We start from the raw sequence: 21319 nt of genomic DNA on the forward strand, positions 1-21319 counted from the left end.
TTATTATCCCTCTAGACATTTTATTACTTTCATTTTCTTCCTCAGCTTGTAAATTCCTCTTTATTTAATTTACCCGTAAGCTGTCATGCATACAACCCAACACTAAAAGGAAAACAGCACATTCTAATGTTAAAATCTGGAGAGACCTGACAAAATGCAAGGGTTGTGTAGTAGGTAAAAAATATAAATGAATGGAAAAGGGCTCAGTCATATATAAATGAAGTAGTAAATTTTGAATGGGTTTACCTCACAAATATTAGAACACACGTTTTTACAAAGCTCTCTTGTAAGTGACGTATATATACTTTAAGTCCATATACCGAGGCCTGAACATCCCACTTGCTCATTTCAATGAGAAAATGATGACAAATTCATGAATTAATTAAGTTTTTTGCAGTGAATTTCAAATGATTTCAGTCAGGGATTCACATACATCAGATACATTTTGATTCAAATCAATCCAGTCATTTAAACAGGCTGCGAATTCACTTGTGTTAGCTAATATATTCACTATATTTACACTACATTTTAAAGTCTACATGCTATTTAAACACATTTTACCAAATTTAAATAAAGTGTTACAAAAAAACGTCCCTGTTTCATGTTTAATGTACCGTATACCTGCAAATGAAGGTTTATTGGTTGAAATAATTCCAACAAATGTGTCATTGTTGAAATTATGACAGTGACAATGAGACAGGAGCAGCTGAAAATCGCTTTTAATTAGATTCTTTTTCATAAAGACATCCTGACAATGGGGGCTGCACAGTGGAGTAGTGGTTAGCACTTTTGCCTTGCAGCAAGAAGATCCCTGGTTCAAATCCCGGCCTGGGCCTGGGATCTTTCTGCATGGAGTTTGCATGTTCTCCCTGTTCGTGCGTGGGTTTTCTCCAGGCACTCCGGCTTCCTCCCACAGTCCAAAAACATGCTGAGGTTAATTGATGACTCTAAATTACCCATAGGTGTGAATGTGAGTGTGATTGTTTGTCTGTATATGTAGCCTTGTGACAGACTGGTGACCTGTCCAGGGTGTCCCCTGCCTTCACCCGAGTCAGCTGGGATAGGCTCCAGCGACCCTAGTGAGGATAAAGCGATGGATGGATGGATCCTGACAATGGTCAAACATGGAGCATTACTGTGTTTAAAGCAGGCAAAGCACAAATTTTCTTCATTTTTTTTACACAATCCCAGCATGTGATGTGTTCTGTTTAAACAAGACTTTTCCAGAAGTTTGGCTTTGCCAAGTCGTTAAGCCTGACTAGATGACATTATACGCTTGAGTTGTTTTAAAAATGTAGCTGTCACTTTGATGAAAACTTGCAGAGTAATTATATAATACAGTATCTGCTTTGACAAGTCTAATAGTTTTGACTACATGAGTACAGCGTGCTCGAACCAACAGTTCAGAATGTCCCTGGCTAATAATACTGCACTGTTATGAGTTGATAGGCGTAGCTGCATGGTGATGGCTCTGACGAAACAACGTTATATAACCCACCTGCTCTGTAAATAATCGTACAAATCTTTTAATACCTCACAAAGTTTGCTGTAAACGTGGGTTTTGTCATTGTGGTATTCTGAATTTACCACTCTGCTTGATGTTTAATCAACCACATCACGTACTGTAATAACATCCTCAACAGTTACACCACTCATACTAGAGTCAGACATTATTTATCAGCCCGAGCAACATAAGACAGAAATTCACGGTATCAGTCTCAAAAAGGACACACAACAAACATATGTACAACATGAAACCTAAATAAGAGCTAAAACTTAATATTTGCACACAAGTAAATGGAATTGGATAGGCTAATTCGTTAAGAAATAATGAAGGTCTGGCTTAGAACATACAGTTGAAAGACTGGTTAAGTCTGTGGTTTGAAAGCTTTAATTAGAGAATCCATGTTTAACCAAGGCTGCACAGTGCCGTAGTGGTTAGCACTTTCACCTTGCAGCAAGTAGACCCCCGGTTCAAATCCCGGCCTGGGTTCTTTCTGCATGGAGTTTGCATGTTCTCCCTGTGCATGCGTGGGTTTTCTCCGGGCACTCCGGCTTCCTCCCACAGTCCAAAAATATGCTGAGGTTAAGTGGTCACTCTAAATTGTCCGTAGGTGTGAGTGTGATTGTTTGTCAGACTGGTGACCTGTCCAGGGTGTCCCCTGCCTTCACCCGAGTCAGCTGGGATAGGCTCCAGCACCCCCCACGACCCCAGTGAGGATAAAGCGGTGTATAGAGAATGGATGGATGGATGTTTAGCCAACCTGCTAAATGCACAAATTTGCTTTTCAGCTGCATTTTCGATTTACCAGTTAAAGGTGGCGTCTGAAACTCACAGTAAGATTCTTCATACTTAGTACAGATGATTAGTATGTGGCAGATTTACCACTAAAATAGACAGCTGATGAACTGTAAGGAGATTTTTATTTAATTTGACAAAAAGCGTATTGAATTATATCTTCACATTCCACCTTTAACTGCTGGCTGATGTCATTCTTACTCACAGATGCCTACATACAATATAAGGTTCTAGAGTGCATATTAAAATCAGATTTTTGACATAAATTAACTGTTTTGCGTCATTCTTTACAGGTATACAGTATGTCTGTAATTTCAGGTTAAAAAAGTTGAGTATTTTTAAGCAGAAAGTCTTGTATATACTACAGACACCATATTTTTTCTACAATGTCAGAGTCTTATATAAGCTCCCTTCAAACGAAAGGAAATTCAAAGTGTTTATATAACACATAAAGCCATGAAGACAAGATATACCGTAATGGGAACGGTAAATTACTCACTAGACTTCCTTGTGACTAGTCTAAAAAGAAAACTGGAAGTACTGCCTCAACCAACCAGGGAAGTATGCCCAGACTTAGATAATATACACCAATTAAAGTGAGCTGTGAAGACTTAATTTAATAGGTGGGGCACCCAAGATTACTATTTGACAAAATCTCTCCCTCTGTCCTGGAGTTGTGGTGTAGAATTCCATCCTGAAATGTGTATTTACAGAACAATATGATGGTCACAGTGAGCGTTGACCATCAAAATCTGATCATTTCCATGTTAATCCCCAAAACTTACCAGCCTACAATAATGTAGAAGGCATGAGATCAGAAAGCCGGGAAGAAAACACTATAGAAGACAGTATAGATGAGTTTTTTCAACATAGATATTTGCAGTTCTTGTAGATTTTTTAAAGGGATTTGCCATTTATTCTGTGTTGTCAACTGAATAACAAGACTGCCAGATTCTTTTAGCAACTGGTGCAGAGGAAAATTATTTTTAGATATGCAAAGTAAACCTCAGGAACACACTTCTGTTTTGTTTTTGTTGTTGTTTTTTTTGCCAAAACTAATGAAATGAATGCCAAATAAAACACTGAGTTGAGTAACGGGCGTTAATGGAGCAGAGTCTAGCCTGGACAGCTTTGACTCACCAACAGTAGAATTTATAAGTAATTTCATTGCTACACAGAGAATCAGTGCCAAGGTGTCAGAAATAATGGAGTGATTTAATCCACTCTCTTGGTTTTAATGAGGACTATGGCAGCCTTGACTTTTCAGAAGTTAATAGCATTACAGTTGAGGCAACAACAAAAAAAAGTGCTTGGACAAGTTTCTTTGAATCCTTTTGAGTCATACAAGCCAATTAATTCTTGATATACTCTTAAGATGTTCAAGGAGGTTAATGTGGTTACTAAAACCCAGGTCTCAACCTTGACTACACTAACATTTGGCTTGGCTTGTGGAGAACTTTTAAACCACGTATTATATCTCAGTCACACACCCACGCAGCAACACAACAGCAGCAGCCGCTGTTCTTCAGTCCAGTACAGCATGTACCGAGCATCACGAACAGACCACACATTTTGCTAGAGAGCTGACAGGCAATTGTTGTTATTGTGTGTGTTTTTTTTTCTATTCTGTTTTCCCTCCATCCTATTGGTTGAGTCCACAAACGGCGCCGGTGGTTTGCTGATAGCATCGCTTGCAGCAACCACATGAAGAGAAGAAACACCGACAGTCAATTACACCATTAGTAGTGAAGGAGGATGGCAGATGACAGTGCTCACAACCGCCGAGTAAACATGCGAGGCTGACACACAACCGTGACCCGATTTGGAGACATTTCGACGGTTTACGCATAAAAACGACCAACTCTGTACGAATCGTGTCACTGTGTTAAGAGGATCATTTATAGGATTTAATTTGTGTCACAATAATTGAACAAAATCTCTCAAGAATCAAACACAAATGCAGAATTTCCAATAGAATTATTCAAAAATGTGACATTGTGCCGGAATACTTTTATGCATTTACTTGTTCCTGTTTAAGGAGAAACGGTGGTCTACATCGCATATTTCAGGGTCATGCAAAATAACCATAACTACCCTGACAAACTATGATTTTTGTTTTGGTGGCCTTAATCTTTTGCTCATTGTACGAGTTATTATATTGTGTAGTAATTGTATTGATATTTTGGCATGAATGTGACCGTATGAGGTAATATGTTGCTTGTTTTGTCTATAATCAGCTGCAGACTAACCAAAGTGAAACACAGTGTTACTGTGGTTTACCATGAGCAGCACTGAGTTCATATTATGATTCATAGTACGTTCGTTTTAGTTTGTCTGCAGCTGATGTGATGTAGCTAAAAATAATGTGCATACAATTAACTAGACTGTTACCACGAATCATGATTGAGAGTTCTGAAAAACAAGGGGAAAAAAAGTTGTTGTGGGAAAATAATTTAGCAGCAAAAATGAAAAATGCAGCAGCCAAACTGGAGATAATGAAAACAGAAGAGAAAACTTAAATACCAAAATCAAATGTAGCACTTCTGTATACTTGAATGTGTGTAGTTTTCTTTCATTCTTGAAAGATTTGGCTCAGTTATTGTGGCACAAATGTCATCCCATCCCATGCATTTTTAAAAATCTTTCTGATGCACAAATGGGAGAATTTATTGGATCACGTTTTCTGCGGTTGTAGTCCAGGAGTCAGAAGAGAAATATCGTGAAGGTGTGTTTTGCCGGATGGGTGACAACACCAACTAATCCAAATAACGTGTAACACACAATCAGCTAAAGCCAAATTTGCTGTTCTCCATTATTTATTTTATGACAGCACAGTACAGAGTGTACAATAACACCAAAGACACCGAATTCTTGGGTGGTGCAAGTTGTGTGTCTGAGAGAGAGACAAAAGGGAACTCTGCCATTGAAAATGAGTCACCTTAGCAGGCAGAGCATTGCAGAAAAAAGTGTTTTGGATATGCCCATCCCTTCATTCCTTCACATATTTACTGCCCGAATAGGTAAGCACGGCTCCTTGGAAAGAACAGAGAGCAAAGAGAACATTTCAACAAAAAAAATGAGATAAACACAAACCTTTATCTCGTCTTTCAAATCAGTGATGATTCACTGAAGGCGTGGAAAATCAACTGTGGAGGTCCATATTCCAAAAAAAAGAATAATACAATGAACATGACTTTTCTTGCAAGATGTAATTGTTTCTACAGCATCAAATCAGGCATGCCTCAAACAGTTGAAACAAACCATGGGATCTGGATGTGATGTGCCTTTTGCAGTGCTACAAAAATATACAGCAAAATTTATGAAATTGCATGACTAGCGTAACTCACTAGAAAAACACTCCACCTATTCTGGAATGTAGATTATAGAAACAAAGATTTAAAGTGAGACAGGTGTCAAGGCAAACATCCTTTTCTAATGAATTTGATTTAGATTCTGTGGCGCTTAAATGATGGTTATGTTCCACTGACTTAGGCAACGGTATAAACAAGTCCCAATCTTTAACAAATCTCAGGCCCCATTCACATTTCATGGCTCGGCAGGTGTTGAAGCATCTTAGTCTACTATTTTTCTCAGTAAACGAAAATTCTCCAACATCTACAGATGTCTTATCCCTTGGTGGTGCTCAGTGTCATCTTGCTGAGGCGGACGTAGCAGGGCTATGCTAACAGACTCAACAAGCTCATCAGGAAAGCTGGTTCAGTCCTGGGAGTGGAGTCTTTGGTGGAGAGAGAATGATGCTTAGGTAACTACTCTGCATTAAGGACAATGCCTCACATTACCTGAACGTCCCAAAGGTATCACATCAGAGCAGCTCCAGATGTAGACCAAGACCAGGAAGCACAGAAACCACAGCAGGTCTTTTCTGCCAATGAACTGCAAAACTTTTCTCCTTACTGCAGGAATGACAGCTAAAAACTCGAACACATAACACTGAAGGACGATATGTACTAACAGTGGTATGTCCACAATATTACATGCAATATCTGTCATTTATGTGTGATATTTCATTATCGTGTGCAATATTACTTTATGACAGTTTTATTTTAATTTCCTCATTCACTGTATATTTCTTTTGCTAGCATTTTTCAACTCTACTGTGCATCTTGTATCTTAGTATATTATATTTCTATTTCTATCATGTTTTATACTCTTTCTGCTTGCTGCTGTATCAATCAATGAATCAATAAATAGATCAAAAAAAGTTTTTCTATTCCATTTTTTAATAAATGCATCATACTTATTAGTATTCTCTCATCATTATACACACTACATAGGTAATTAATCCTCTTGGGGTATTCTCATGTAGCCTAGCTTAGCTAGACTGTATTCCCGTTATAAGGGATATACGGGAATACGGTCTAGCCCTCCTCCATTGACACATTTTGACAGGTTTTCAAGCTCCGAGCAGATCAGACCGAACCAATCAGAGCACCGGAGGCGGGAGTTAACGATGCGACCACAACAGAGCGAGGTTTCTCTCGTGCGCTTTCCTCTGTTTTGCACGGGCTGAATTTGTCCTTAAAACCTCAACAAGAAGCAGCTCTTAAAGCTTTTCTTTTTAAAAAGGATGTATTTTTAATTCCGGCAGGTTGTACGATAGAATGCGTAATGCTGCCCTCCACTGTTGAAAGGGAGAGCTTAGATTTTCCTCAGGACCCCTGTACGGCGAAGGAAGCTGTTAAAACTACAAAACATCATGGCGGAAAGGCAATTGTTAGGTCGCTTTGTGATTGCGTCACACATGTGTTACACTGATTGGCTCTCTCCAATTCAAGCTGTGATCGGTAGTCCCGCCTCTGGGCTAGATTTGGTTCAATGGAGCAGTTCCAAACTGACTTTATGTGTATTTGTAATACACAATATAAAGGCTGTCTGGTTCCCAGGCAAATTCTCATGTTACTCTGAATTTAAACTTCCTCTAGGATTAATAAAGTTTTATCTTATCTATTATTCATAAATATATATGAATCAAATCCACATCACAAGCTTTTGTTTACACACATTTGTGCATCTTCATTATTCCAACAAGCTAGGTAGCTAACAGCTAATACATCACATGAATTTATGAAACATATGTAAGAACTACAACTACTACTACTAATCTTACTTTGCCTGCTAATCCATACAGATCATTGCTCCATCACATATCAGATAAACAACAGCTTGGTGTACCTTCTGTATGATAGTAGATGCTGAAATTTCTTTTCTCCCGTCTTCAGCGACAAGGGAGAACAACAGCGACTTTCACTGTGTTGGCAGTGCAACTTTAGCTGCTTTAACCACAGGGGACTGACCCTGTAAAAGAAACGTGCTGAATGATGATGTACTTAGTCTAAAGATCAGGCCTACATCTTGAACAGACAGATGCATTTACACTTTTTCAGCTGGAATACATCTCAGCTACTCCCAAGCATAGACTGTATATATAATGGACGTAGCATCTGGCTCCAGAATTGAAGCAAACCCGGAAGTGTCAAAAACTTGCAATATCACACCGTCCGCTAGGGCTGGCTCCAAAAAGCTTTTTCTCCATAGACCCCAATTCATTTTTGGAAAAAATAAAATTTGATAGACTGATTTTCTACAGCTCAGGATTTTTTCCCCGTTAGTTTTCATGGTCAAAATGAGAGATCAGGTGGCCGATCTTAAAATACATCAATACTGAATTTTAAATAAATCGTTAAAGTTGGCGGAGCCAGGGGGCGTGGTAGACAGCAACAGAAGCCTCTGCGGCAAAACGTGGGCGGGATAAGAGAGTTTTCAGCCAATCCTGCCCCTAGTTTTTAAAAGTGGGGGGGATGGAGACCACAGCACTTTGAGAAAATGTCGAAGAACGGCGGCAAAATGCCACAAGCTGGGCTCGAACTCACAACCACCGCACAAAAGGCAGAGGCTCAATCTGTTGAGCTAACGGTACATGTGAGTAGAGGGGTCTGTGGGCCGTTATAGTACTAATTCTCCCGGGCCGAAATTCTGCCCCTGTACGGCTCTGGTCGGTGCTTCCACTTGGCACGGCCGCAAATTTAGCATCTGCACGGTTTTTTTTAACCTCACGAAGGTGTGCTGCATGTCTGTGCAACTCTCGGCCGAGTGCGGATGGTGCGTTCAGGAGCGTCGGAATTTTCTATACTACTGAAAATAACTGGGTTTACAACGGCTTACATGTGAAGAATTTGAATGTGTTGGAGACAAAATGACCCCTGACAAAAAGTGGGGGGGACACATCCCCACCGTCCCCCCCTAAACTGACGCCTATGCCTGTAATGCTTCAAACTGAACAATGATCAGTGTTTCTGTGTCATTTTGGGCTGGACTACTGGGATAAACTATGAACTGCTGCAACATAAAATGCCACAACTACACTTTCTGTTGCATAACGCCACCCTTGTAAACCAAGTCTGTGCTACACTAACACTAAATCAAAAACCATAGATACAGGTGTGCACGTTACAGACAAACCACACCTTATACTGTTGCTGGCCACGCTAAGGGGGAATTCTATCTTGTTTCTTTTACATTCACACGAAAGAAAGAAAATGAATTTGAAAGTAAATTCAGTTACTGTACGTGAGACTCATTACCGGATGAAATGCTGTGGTTTACACTGAGCGCAGTGCTGTGACTCATCGATTAGCAATGCTGCCTCTCAGAGGGAAAGTCCTGTTGTTTCTTTTTCCTTCTGCAGACGTTTAGGCTGGGTCAGCTTTAAAGTCTAACAGCCTGTATGCACACGTGTCAGTGTGACAGTGTTTCCTGGTATGTTAGATTTTAATTGCTGACCTGTCCAGCGTCTTTCCTCCCTGTCAGTTGATGCATGCTGGGTTGGACTCAAAGATTCCATGTAACCAGAGAAAATAAATAAATACACTGCGGTGCTTCACAGAAAGAGCATGAAGATGTTCTGTTTATTTAACATTTATTTAGACATGCTTGATTGACGCAGTTTTCACTTGTCTGAAATAAAATATTAGTAACCATAACAGAGTTGTCATGCAAAGATATTAAGTTGAGAAGTTAGACGTATTGGTGTTGGATGTAAATCATCATTTGCAGTCGTGCAAAGAAGACATTCTTCCCCAGCAAAGAGGACGATGCACCATGCATAGCCACGGCATGCAATTAAATAAGAAAACATCATGCAGCATTAAATGTATTACATATATAACATGTAAAATATAATTTATTTTGCACATAGAATTTATTTATAGCAATTTTTATCTTTTCTATTTTTATTATTTTTTATGATTATTACTATTTTGTTTTTTATCTTGTCTCATTTTGTTATTTCAGTTGTGTGAAAGGAACTTACAAAATAGGAATTTCATCACTTAGGGTAACCACTGTGTTTCTGCTGTGTGTGACAGTAAAGTTCTTGAATCTTGAATCTTAGCATCTAAGCAACAAGAAGAAACAATGCTGACTGCTTCAATAGCGAAGTGACTTACAAACACCTGAGAGGTGCAGTGGTCCAATCAGCAACCTGGAAGAGGGTCATCAGAAGCCCAGCAACAGGTAGAAAATACACATTTATAAAAAAATATCCAGTATGATGCCTAAACTCTGTCGAGTGTGAAGCCAACAGTATGAGGATGCTGCAACCCTCTGAACCCACCTGCAGCTTCCAGATTATGCTGCACGTTGTCTTTCAAAATTTACTACAATGCCTCCATTTATCTGAGACAGAAACTGTAAAAACTGAAAAGGAAAATCCCAGATATTGATTTTTTTTAGCAGTTCTCGAATGTCATGTGTAACTTTTGTAGCAAAATTCCTTAAATTCAACACTTCAATTTCAGTTCAATACTTTTTATATAGCGCAGATTCACAGCATGTCATCTCACAGCGCTTAGCAAGGTACAGACCTTACGAATTAGAAAGAGAGAACAGAAAACCAAGCAATCCAAAGACGTCTTTGGATTCCCTATGAGCAACAGTGGGAAACCCTGGAACAGGGAGGGGAAAAAAATCTCATGCAGAACCAGGATCTGGGAAGGCAGCCGTCTGCCTCTACTGATTGGGTGAGAGGGGTGAATCCCAACATTTAATCAAAATTGCCTTCTTTTCTTGTCTCTTTTAAAAATTTGCCAAAGATGAACTGTTTGCTCAAGAAACATTCTGTAAAAACAAAAAAAACTGCATCGCATGCTTATGAGTACCAAACCGGCCTACTGATATGCACTTGTCCAAAACTAAATGAAAACTATTTGCATATAATTGTACAGGCCCCCGTTGTAGGGCCTAAACAGCTATCACCTTTCGGGACCTGGACACTCGACCTCTGGGTGTCATGTGGGGTGTAGCACTGGAAGCTTTGTTAGTTCTTGCTCTGTACGCTGCATAAATGCTCAGATCTGAGGTTTTCCCAGCAGAATATTGCATTATAAAGATGATCAATGTTATTTGCCTCACTTAATGTTGTAAGCTTGGCGTAGTGGCACATGAACCAGTTGTCAACATGTTTCAGGTTCTGATTAGATGCAGCTGATCTTCTGAGCAAAACAAGGACTACTTGAAGACACCGGTTTTGGTGCCTGTTTACAGGACGACAAACTCCCTAGAGAGGAAGCTGAAGGACGTAATAAAGTGTGTGCACCCTTAATGATATGATCTGTACAATTCCTCTAAAAAAACATATCACATGCCAATTTAAGATTGTGCATGATATAAGATTGTCAGATCGCCCACCCTCTAACTGAAAACTACACAACAGTTACATCTGACACCACAGATGCGATATAAACCTGAGGCTGGTGCATCTTCATTAATCCTCCCCAGAGGCACGACAGCTATCTGTTGTGGCTGGAACCTTTCTCTGGTTTAACACCTCAGGCATTCCCCAGACAGATGGGACTCATCGGTTTCCTACGGGAGCTTCAACCACACTGGAAACTCTATACACCCCCGCAACAGGCAGGTCAGCATGAACAGACACACACAGAGACTGTAACAGAAACCTGCTACCTATCACTGCTGTTGTCTTCTAAGTTTGTCTCAGATGGTAAAATGAGATGAGCTGATTTTGGACCATTTCCAGGGCAAGTATTTTGTCTGTGTGTGTTTGGAGCTGACACACAGTAACTGCGGGCCAAGCTTTAAGACTGGATAACCTGGTAAAGTTGGTTTTCAGGACTGTGAGAAACAGACTCTCAGTGAGAATGTACACATGCTTTTACAGTTACCAACATGATCACTATGCTTAAGTTCTCACTGTAAGAACAGCTTATGATATATGTCGTATTAATGCTGCAAAAAAGTTATTAACTAGGATTTAAAAGGGGAAATGTGTGTGGGTACAAAATGTGGTTAGATTGTGACATAAAGTAAATTCTCAGTATCTTTTTCACTGTGATCTGTCTCCTTGTTTTGGAGTCTAAAGGCTCTTTTTTCCAACCTAATCATGTCTGTTGCTTCTTTTATTATTAGTTATTATTGCAGTCTGGTTATTAATTAAGTTCTCTGGTGGAAGGAAGACATTTTTGTTCCTCTCATACATAATCCGCTGAGTTATGCGCGTCTCCCGGCCTGCATGTTTGTGGTGGAAGTGGAATGTCTGTGTAGTGTGGATCACTGGCTTGCTGGCTGTTTTTGATTGTTTAATAAGAGTTGCTATGGGCTGTGCATCGCGATGATCACACGTTTTAGATGGTTTGATCATTATTTTCTATGTGTTTCGTAGCCGTACACCACTTTGACGCACTTGCTGCCAATCATCTGCGTGTTGAATGTTTCAATAACTCATCTGTAATGTGAATATTGACACTTGTACACAGTTGTAGCCAAGTCAAACCACATCAGGAATGACTGACTCATAAGTAGTGTTGCAACTGAAGAATGATCCTTTGTGTTTTGTGTCACTGGCTACCACTAACTCATGAGTGTCAACTTAAAGCGTCAAAGAAATGATTTATTAATATCAGCAGCTAAGCTAAGAAGTTTATTATTAACATTTGCTGCAATAACATTTTGCCTCCAATGAGAATAGGGATAAGAGGTGCCTTGTTACAGGATTTTTTTCCGGTCCTGAACATCTCTTAGTTGACTGCATGTGAAAAAAAAACTTTCAAATCTTTAACAGGTAGAAACTCAACAGTATCATAGAGATTAGAGGCAGCTGAATGACTTTCACCCAAACCTGACAGATAGCCTTGACCTCTGCCCTCTCGACACCTCGTGTGCCCTGAGGACAGCAGCAATTAGTTAAAGGACACCACACATAGCCCAGCAACGCATATTTTACACTCCTCATCCCCATCTACAACCCATAGTGTGCTCCTTTCATGTCATGTTTATTTAAAACTAGTGTAAGTATTGTGTGCGGTTTAGGAAAAGGTCTGAGTCCTTTAAGAGCCCCGTAGGTGTGACCACTCCTTATTGTGCAAAGCAGTGAAGTTTACAGGAATTATCTACATGAGTAGGCTGAGCTGGCAGCATATTTGACTATTGTGCCTAAATCTGTCTTGCACGCAATATCTATGCATCAGCATTCAGCGGGTTGACAGAGTTCAATCTCTGCTCACAGAACACAAAGGCTCAACTCTGCTTAGTCACGTAGACACTGATTTAAATGTGAGATAAACTCAACAAATCTGCAGGATTTGATTGATTAAGTTAACACTATGAAGTCTTTTTTAAAATTTTTCCTTGGCTTTTAACTAATTATGTGATTTATATGAGCTTTGCGGCGAATTTTTAGCAATGGTAGCAACAAATGGCAACACAAAGGCGATTGAAGATACTTTACAAAGTGCATTAAAATGATTTTAAAGAAAGAAGAAAAACAACATTGCAGAGCTTTTATTCTGTCTCAGCTGGAAATCTGAGCTCCTTGCCACATAACAATATTGATAACAAAGAAAGAGATTCATAAAGCCCAATTAAACAATCATTTTAACACATTAAATATAGAGTATGCAAATTTTTCCAATTACAAGTTTAGCCAAACTCCAGTAGCTGGGGTCTTGTGTGAACGCTGGAAAAAAATCTGGTGTTTGTACACAGCCCAGATTTTAGAAATGAGAGACAAAGTTTCTCAGACAGATTCACACATCACTGTCTGTCTTTTACACAATTGTGCATGTGCACGGGACAGCAGGAAACACAGAGGAGGTCAATCTGACACATGCTAACAATCTGAATATGCTAACTACCTAAACATCCACACACTTCACCGTGAAGCTCTGGGCTATTTGTAACATTTCCACTTTAACAAAACTTCTTGAGATCCTGTCGATAAAATGTAGGAGGACAAAATGAACAAGCTTAGGCTCTATGGATAAGATCATTTTGAAATGTAGTAATCAAAACTGCAAATTAGAGAGTGCATAAAAGTTTTTCAAAAGAGTTTTTAAATATTGATAGTCTGCAGTTGATCTATCTATCTATCTATCTATCTATCTATCTATCTATCTATCTAATTGCTATTATATCTGGATTATTAGGGCTATCCTGAGACTCCTTGTATATTGGAGGAAGTGGTTCTTTGAGCAGAGGTACTGACCTTACATTGTTGTCTTAGACTAAACTCTCTCAGTGACATGTTATCCTTTATCTCTGTTACACCTTTTAACTCCTGGGCTCTCTCACCTGTCACCATGTGACAGTAACATACAGCTCTTTGGATGGACTGACCTCTCCATCCTCTTCTCTTGACACTTTGTATTCTCTACCAACGTAACCAAAGCTCTCCAAAGTAACCTTTCACTTCCTCAACCTCCCCGCTCCTTCTCTTATTCATTTTTCTCTCTCACCACTATGAGCTTTCTTAGTCTCTCTCTCTCTCCAGTTTCCTTTGTTTTTTCTCTCATTCTATAGTGTCCTGCCCTCTCTGCCATCACCCCCGCTCTGCTCTATTCTCAGGGATGAAGCCTGAGGATCAAAGCAAATGCCTTCAGATGTTGAGCCAATCGGAAGTGGAGGAATCCTAAAACTGTAAAGTGGTCTGGTACTTCCCTGGAAGTCCGAGAAAATATGTGCATACTTTCTCTCACACACTCTACAGAGTTGTGTTACCATCTCTTGAAAGGGAATTACACTGACTCACCTTCAAACAAACACACTCCTTGCCTAACCCTTCAACTCAAAATGAAACTTACTCTTAAACCAAGGCTTCATCTAAAAATGTACAAAGTTTAATTCCCAAAAGTCAGCTGAATCCCCACTGTGTGACTGACTGAGCAAATAAATTTATGTCCCCACAATATGAGAAAGACAAATACACTGACACCACATACATAATCTCCTTTCCTGCATTGAGCTGCTGATGTTCAGTTTGTAGGTTTTCGTGTTTACACAAAGAACTACTGTGCAAAAAAAAAGAAAAGAAAATCCAGTAAAACTTTTTTTTTTTTTTTGCCTCAGAACATGACTGTTTAAGATCAAGGAGATTAAACATTTTAAAGGGAATGTAGGATATCTGGTCGGTCCACCACTTTGATCTCCACTGGAATTTCTCATTAACTATTGAACAGATCTATAGGGAAAATGAAGAGAAAACCTTTCACAATGATGTTTTTTTATTATAAGAAAGGAAAGATCCCAAACTACTTTCAGACTTTAGGTCAACTCACTTGACAGCACAGTCATTAAACTCTATGCCAAAGTATCAGTGTGTTACTGAGAAATTCATCCTTAATTATGTTAATTATGATCAGAGTAGCTCATAATTTTTTTTATTCTTCTGCCTGTCATTCATGCAATAACAGTTACCTCAACTAAATGTACCACATGTTGACTTCCAAGATAAAACTTTGATTGATTAAGAAGTCTTATCTGTTCTACAAAATGGAAAAAAAATGGGCTTTGATGCAAATTTCTTTTTAATTTCCCATGTTGTGCTAATGACTAAACACTTGGTATCACTCTTAAAGCTCTGGAGTCTGTACGTGTGAGTGTTTTGTCACAGAGCTGACAATATGTCCTTAGTAACCTGCTCTTGTTTGCATAGCAACTGGTGGCGCAGTGCAGTTAAAGCACAATCTAATCTACAAAGGATGCTGCATCATATGCTATAATCTTTAACAATGACTGACTTATTCAAAAGTTATTGGGGCATTTTTTATAGCCCGTTTACTGAATAACTTATCCAGTTCACACAATAGTTCCAAATCATTGTAAAGCCAATGAAAGCAAAACTGGAACAGCCGTCTCACAATTGTTTTGATCAGTTAATGTGCTCCTTTAAACCATTTTAATGTCAGTTCATGGTTTATGTGCTGACCGGTGTCGAGCACGTTAACCAGCCTACTACAGGATACAGACGGTTGCATTGCCCCTCATATTCACTCAGAAAAACACACTTGGCTAATGTGGATTCTTCCAAAAGGTTGGCTCTGACACTGAAATCTTTACATAACATAGCATCTAGTTATGGATCACGATGGAGCACCATTTCAGCGATAATTCCTGAAGGGTTTTGAGCACTGTAGATGGAAATAACACAGGACTTCTGGAGATTTTAGAACTTGTCCTGGAGCACCGTTGATGGATCAAAGCTTATTTTAATGCCATTCAGCAACTGCTTCAATCACAGCTCTTTAGAATGAATGAACTTTAAAGGTGTGGATGATTGTAGACCTACTCCCACAACCTTTCCACAAAAGCTAGTATTTGTTTTAAGCATTATTTGCTTTCTTGAGGCATCATTGCATCAAGACTTGCAGTACGTATAGTTTGAGATATATTATCCCCACAGCTAGTTCTGGATAGACCGTGAGTCTTCACCCAGTTCCCAGAGGAAGTCATCTAGGAGGAATCTCATGCCTGAACCACCTCCACTGGCTTCTTCCAACATAAAGGAGCAGATACTCCAAGCTCCGTCCAGATGTCTGAGCTCCCCTCTCCAACCACCCTATGGAGGAAGCTCATTGGTTGCATTGCACCTAATATTGCCCCATAAAAACATACTTGGCTCTGACACTGAAATCCTGCTAACCCCACCCCTCTCATTCCCACTATCACCCAACCAGCCAATTCAGATGGACGCCTTCCCAGAGCCTGGTTCTGTCGGAGGTTTTATTTTCTCCTCCCTACTCTAGGTTTTTTTTTTTTTTTTTTTAATTTCTTCCCATCGTCGCTCATTGAATAAAAAATCCAAAAGCAGCTTTGGATCGTTGGTTTTCCATTCTCTGTTTAATAAGGTCTAGACCTTACAATGCTAAATGCTGTTAGATGACATGTTGTGAATTTTTGCAATATAAATACAATTCTCTTGAATTTAACCTGCTTCTATCCACAATGCCATTCTTTTGGTGAGTACCCAGAGCTTGTGATCGTAGGTGAAGGTTGAAGATCAGAGTGGTAAATCTGGTTCAGCTCCCTCTTCACTTCAAAGATCCAGACGTTGTACTTGACCGAATTAGCTGTTCGGAACGCACAGTTTAGCCTGTGACTTCTTTACCTACAAACATTACTGTCATTGAAACAATCTGTTGATGCATTTCTCTCATGTTAGATCATTTATGGGTTAATCCTGTGGGATCCTGACTAGTATTTACACTTTACTTCTGCCTTTATTTAGTAAAATCTCTTTCTCAAAAAAAGGAAAAAGACAAACAAAAGAAAGATTATAGGTCCAAGACATTAATTTTCCCAACACAATACGAAGGCTGAGGATGTCACCTGACATTAAGCTGTGAGGAGTGACTGAGGAGTACATGTGAATGATGAGACACATGTAGTGTTTAACCCAGAGCTTCTGACTCACTGATAACAGAGATAATCTGAATCACATCCCGGATGTAGTTTAAAATCGTTGAAATGTTCCCCAAGCATAGGAAAACATTCCTGACAGTTTTGCCACTGACTAACTACACAATCTGAGTCAGCTTAGCGGGCTGCATTTTTTGCCCCTCTGGTCTTGCAGTGGCACCTTACGAGTTTCTGGATGGTGCACGTATACAAAAATAAATTGGTCCACGCTTGCAATCTGGGCCTAAACCTGGTCAAAAAGGCCTACTTTAAATCTGATTTGAGTCTGCTATGTGAAGCCTGATGAAAGACATCATGATGTGATCACTTCCTACAAAAGGTGTTTAAAAAATGAAGATGACGGGTATTTTTTTTTTTTGTACGATGCATATTGGGGTTAAAAACAAGCTGTCATAATTGAATTTAATTCAATGTAAATTCAAAGTTATTTTTCTCATCAACACTTTGTTCACACAGACGGGCAACTACTATTGTTGGAATGGTTAAGTCGTTTTTTAAAATTTAATATGAGCTATATCTTTGTTCAATAACTGCTTAGAAGCAATTACATGAGAAGAAGAGATATGATTTTGGGCAAATTGGCAGTCTTAATGGTGATTTGGCAGTTGGATTATTTTAGGTCAACGTAGGCTAACTGCGTTGTGCACCTGTTATGTTCTGGATTCCAAGTAACATATTTGTGGGAGTGTATTTATTTCTGGAAGACTGAGAGACAAAAACATGAGATATGGTAAGAGGGAAATCATTTTTCTGCAGTCTCAACCCTCCCTTCCTCCCTCTGTTTCTTAAGAAAACTCTTCTAGCTGTTTCTATCACAGATTTGTCCACTTCACTGGAAGGTGCTAATTGTGAAATACCAGTGCTAAAATTTTATTGATTATTTTTAGAATATCTGATTTGTTTGAAGAACATGCATAATAATTGTTCTCACTTTAATTATCTCTAAATTTGGAGCCTGACAAGGTGAAATCCTTCTAACTGGCTCTCCAAGAATTTGTGATTTTGATCAGCATAGTCCTGTGAGAATGGGAGAACAGGCTTGGTTAAAAAACAAACTGAAGACCAATTATAAGTTAAAAGTGCACAGTTTGTTCCAGCAATACAAAAATATATATTTAAAAATATCCCGTGTGAATAATTACCAGGATTCTCACATAAAATCTCTTGTCTAATGAGACAGTTGGATCACTGCTGTCTCTCTAATTAGGCCTCTTGTCCTTCACAGGGCAATTTTCAACACAAAACATATGTTTCATGTTCTCATGTCCAGCTGCAGTGTGGATGAAAACAGAATCCATTCAGATTCCAGTAATTTTCCTGAGAGTTTTGAACCCTGAGTGCTTCACTCTGCTGCAGATAAAATGCTGGACTGAAACACTTGATGATCAATGGGGATGCTGTGGTCTCCCAAAGCACACGGTGATGCACTTGAACAGTGTCACGAGAAGGACACAATAATAAACTCATTAAACCTCAGTGATTACAGTCTGGCTCGTCTTCATCTGTTATTATCTGTATTTAGAAGTAGTTCTCCTGAGAAGGTTGTGTGCACCAAACAGCAGCTTTGACACAAACACAAAGCATAACCTCTGGGCTACAGGGGAGGTAATTATGCTAAATTATTTTTGATTGTTTAATAATTTCACATTATCAGTCACATGTTGATCTGTTTCATTAAATTACCCCTGTACATGCAACAGCATGTACCGTCAGCCAACCCAGCTTATGTTACCAGAACGAGACATTTCCTGATTTTACCTGAATAATAATGTCATGAAGAGTGTTAACAAAAGATTTTGTAGATAGATAGATAGAACTTGTTTAATTCCAATTGTGCCATCATTTATTTTGCACAAAAGAAATGAATAAAATAATTTAAAAATTCTCATTAAGAGTAGTGGTAATGGAAGAAGTCAACTGCCAAATCTGTTATACTTTGGTAAATATAGTAACTCTGCAGTGTAAAGTCTCTTTCATTCAGCTTTTCACTTGTGTATTAAGAAAAACTATGAACACTAACAATATTAAGTATGTATAATTGCCTCTATCAGAGTGTTTTATATCATATCAATGGATTATTAGTACGAAGTAAGATTTATAGGACTGGTCAGTCTCATTGGTTTACAATTGAGGAATATATATTCAGTTACAGGATTTGTATAGAATATCTTTTTTCTATGAATCTGTAATTAGCAAGCTACTAGTAACTATCAGCTAGCAACTGTAGGTTGGTAAAAATACTGTCATTTAAGTTATAACAATCACCCCCAAGTTAAACTGAAAAGCAGTCCTCTAATGTTTTTTATCATGACCTTGATCTTACACCATTACTCAACTTTCTGCCGCTGTTTCAGTTCTTGTTTTGACATCAGATCAGGTGCTGACTGGCCATCCGGAAGTCTGGGAGTCTTTCCAATGGACAAGCTTTCAACAGGTCATCTTTGCTGCAGTGACACACCTGGTGGAATCTGCAACTGCGAGTAGCGACTTTGAGACTCTTTTGAATGGTAACTGGACGAGCCCCAAGTAGAGGGCAGAACCACGCCCATGCATGATACTCTGTATTAATTTTGATCATCCTACGTATATCCCTTCCTACTTGATCTGCTGACCTGTAACTCCACAACTGAGCAGGGGACCTTAGACTGATCTTCAGTTCCAAGTTTGATTATCCTGACTTCAGCACTTGCAGAGATATCTGACCGGACATACCCACCCACCCACACACATACATACTTACCCAGCCAGCCAGCCACATGCCGAAGCGAATGCAGTAACCCCGCTGACGTACGTCAGGCGTGGTTAACAAGTCATCCAATGGCAGGTAAACCATACCACACTGACGATGGCAGCAGAAACATGGATCGAAAGAGAAAACCTGGTGCAGTGAAACAAAGAAAAATGTGTTAAAATCTATGTAATAGATTTTTTAAAGTAGTGATGATAAAGACAATGAAAGAGCAGAAACATCAGAGAGGAGAGAGCAGCTGCTTTGTCTGTGCTGTAAAGTGACTTAATGAACTGACTCAATGTTTATAACCTTTGGGTTTCACTGCTACAGGTGTGACCACCTCCATCATGTGTACAGTGTTTTAAAAAGGCTCATCGGTATCAACTGTAAGAATAAAAGGAAATTTGATAACTTTCTTTGGAACCAGTCATCAATTTTATTTGACATTATAGCCTATAAAACATAAAATATTTGATAGCTACCACAGAAATGAAAATAATATGCTGAACAGTCGAGCATGGCTTTGAACAAGGACGAGAAATGAGGAGAGAGGAATGAGCACAGATCCAATTAGAGGTGCACTACTGAATGTTAGAGTGTGACAGTGAAGCAAATTAGAGACACAATACAGCCTCCATATAAGCAAAGTTGGACTTCATTCTGTTGTTTCATTGCAATGAATAGAATGAATAGCAAGTAGGTTGGAGTATTTTAAATCATTCTCATCGTAAAAGAAGGCTGTATAATTAGCGGTGAGGTTTACATTTTAGCTAAACACCGATGAACTCACTGTGGGGTTTTTTAATTAAGGATTTATTGACCGACAAACATGTCGCGTCAGTTTAAGTTTAGTGAATCAGATTCCTCACACAGGTTTAGCCACATTTTGTTGTTGCTTTTGTGGCAAACAACACACAAATCTGATCAAACACCACAATGGAGACGTGATGAAGCAGATTAGCTGAGTTATTAATCACTTGTTTTCAAAGAAAAGAGCAAAGTTTCAAAGTCTGACTCTGACTTGTAGAGTCACGACCACCGGACGTCTAAGATTTACAACAAAGTCAAAGTTATATGCAAATCTACTGTTAACTGCTGCTTGTAAATATGCCAGTTCATCTCCTTGTCCTTTATGAAACACAGAAGTAAAGAACTGACTAAATGCGAAATTGCTAAATATGTATTTTACATTAGCCTAAAGACGCTGATTCTAAACAACGTACCGAACAGAGCAGAAAAAATGTTGGACAAATTAACTTTTGCCTCCAGATAAGTTTGCTGCAAGAGCTTTACTGTCATGCAAATAAAAATTATGCAACTGACTTCAAACTAACCAAACTATGACACAGAACTGACTTCGCTGTTGTCCTACTGCTCTGAGTCAGACATCATAAGTGCAAAGGTAAAGCGCAGATGCAGGTTGTTTTGCACATTTCACAAAAAAAATCACAAAACTGTATTTGGACACAGTTTGTGGTAAAAATGCTGACAACACCCAACCTGCTTGTTGCGTTTTGTGTGTGTGTTCCAGTCTACGCTCTCTTCCACGGAAAATCATTTCA

This window comes from Acanthochromis polyacanthus, chromosome 9 (genome assembly GCF_021347895.1).
Source record: "Acanthochromis polyacanthus isolate Apoly-LR-REF ecotype Palm Island chromosome 9, KAUST_Apoly_ChrSc, whole genome shotgun sequence".
Taxonomy (NCBI): domain Eukaryota; kingdom Metazoa; phylum Chordata; class Actinopteri; family Pomacentridae; genus Acanthochromis; species Acanthochromis polyacanthus.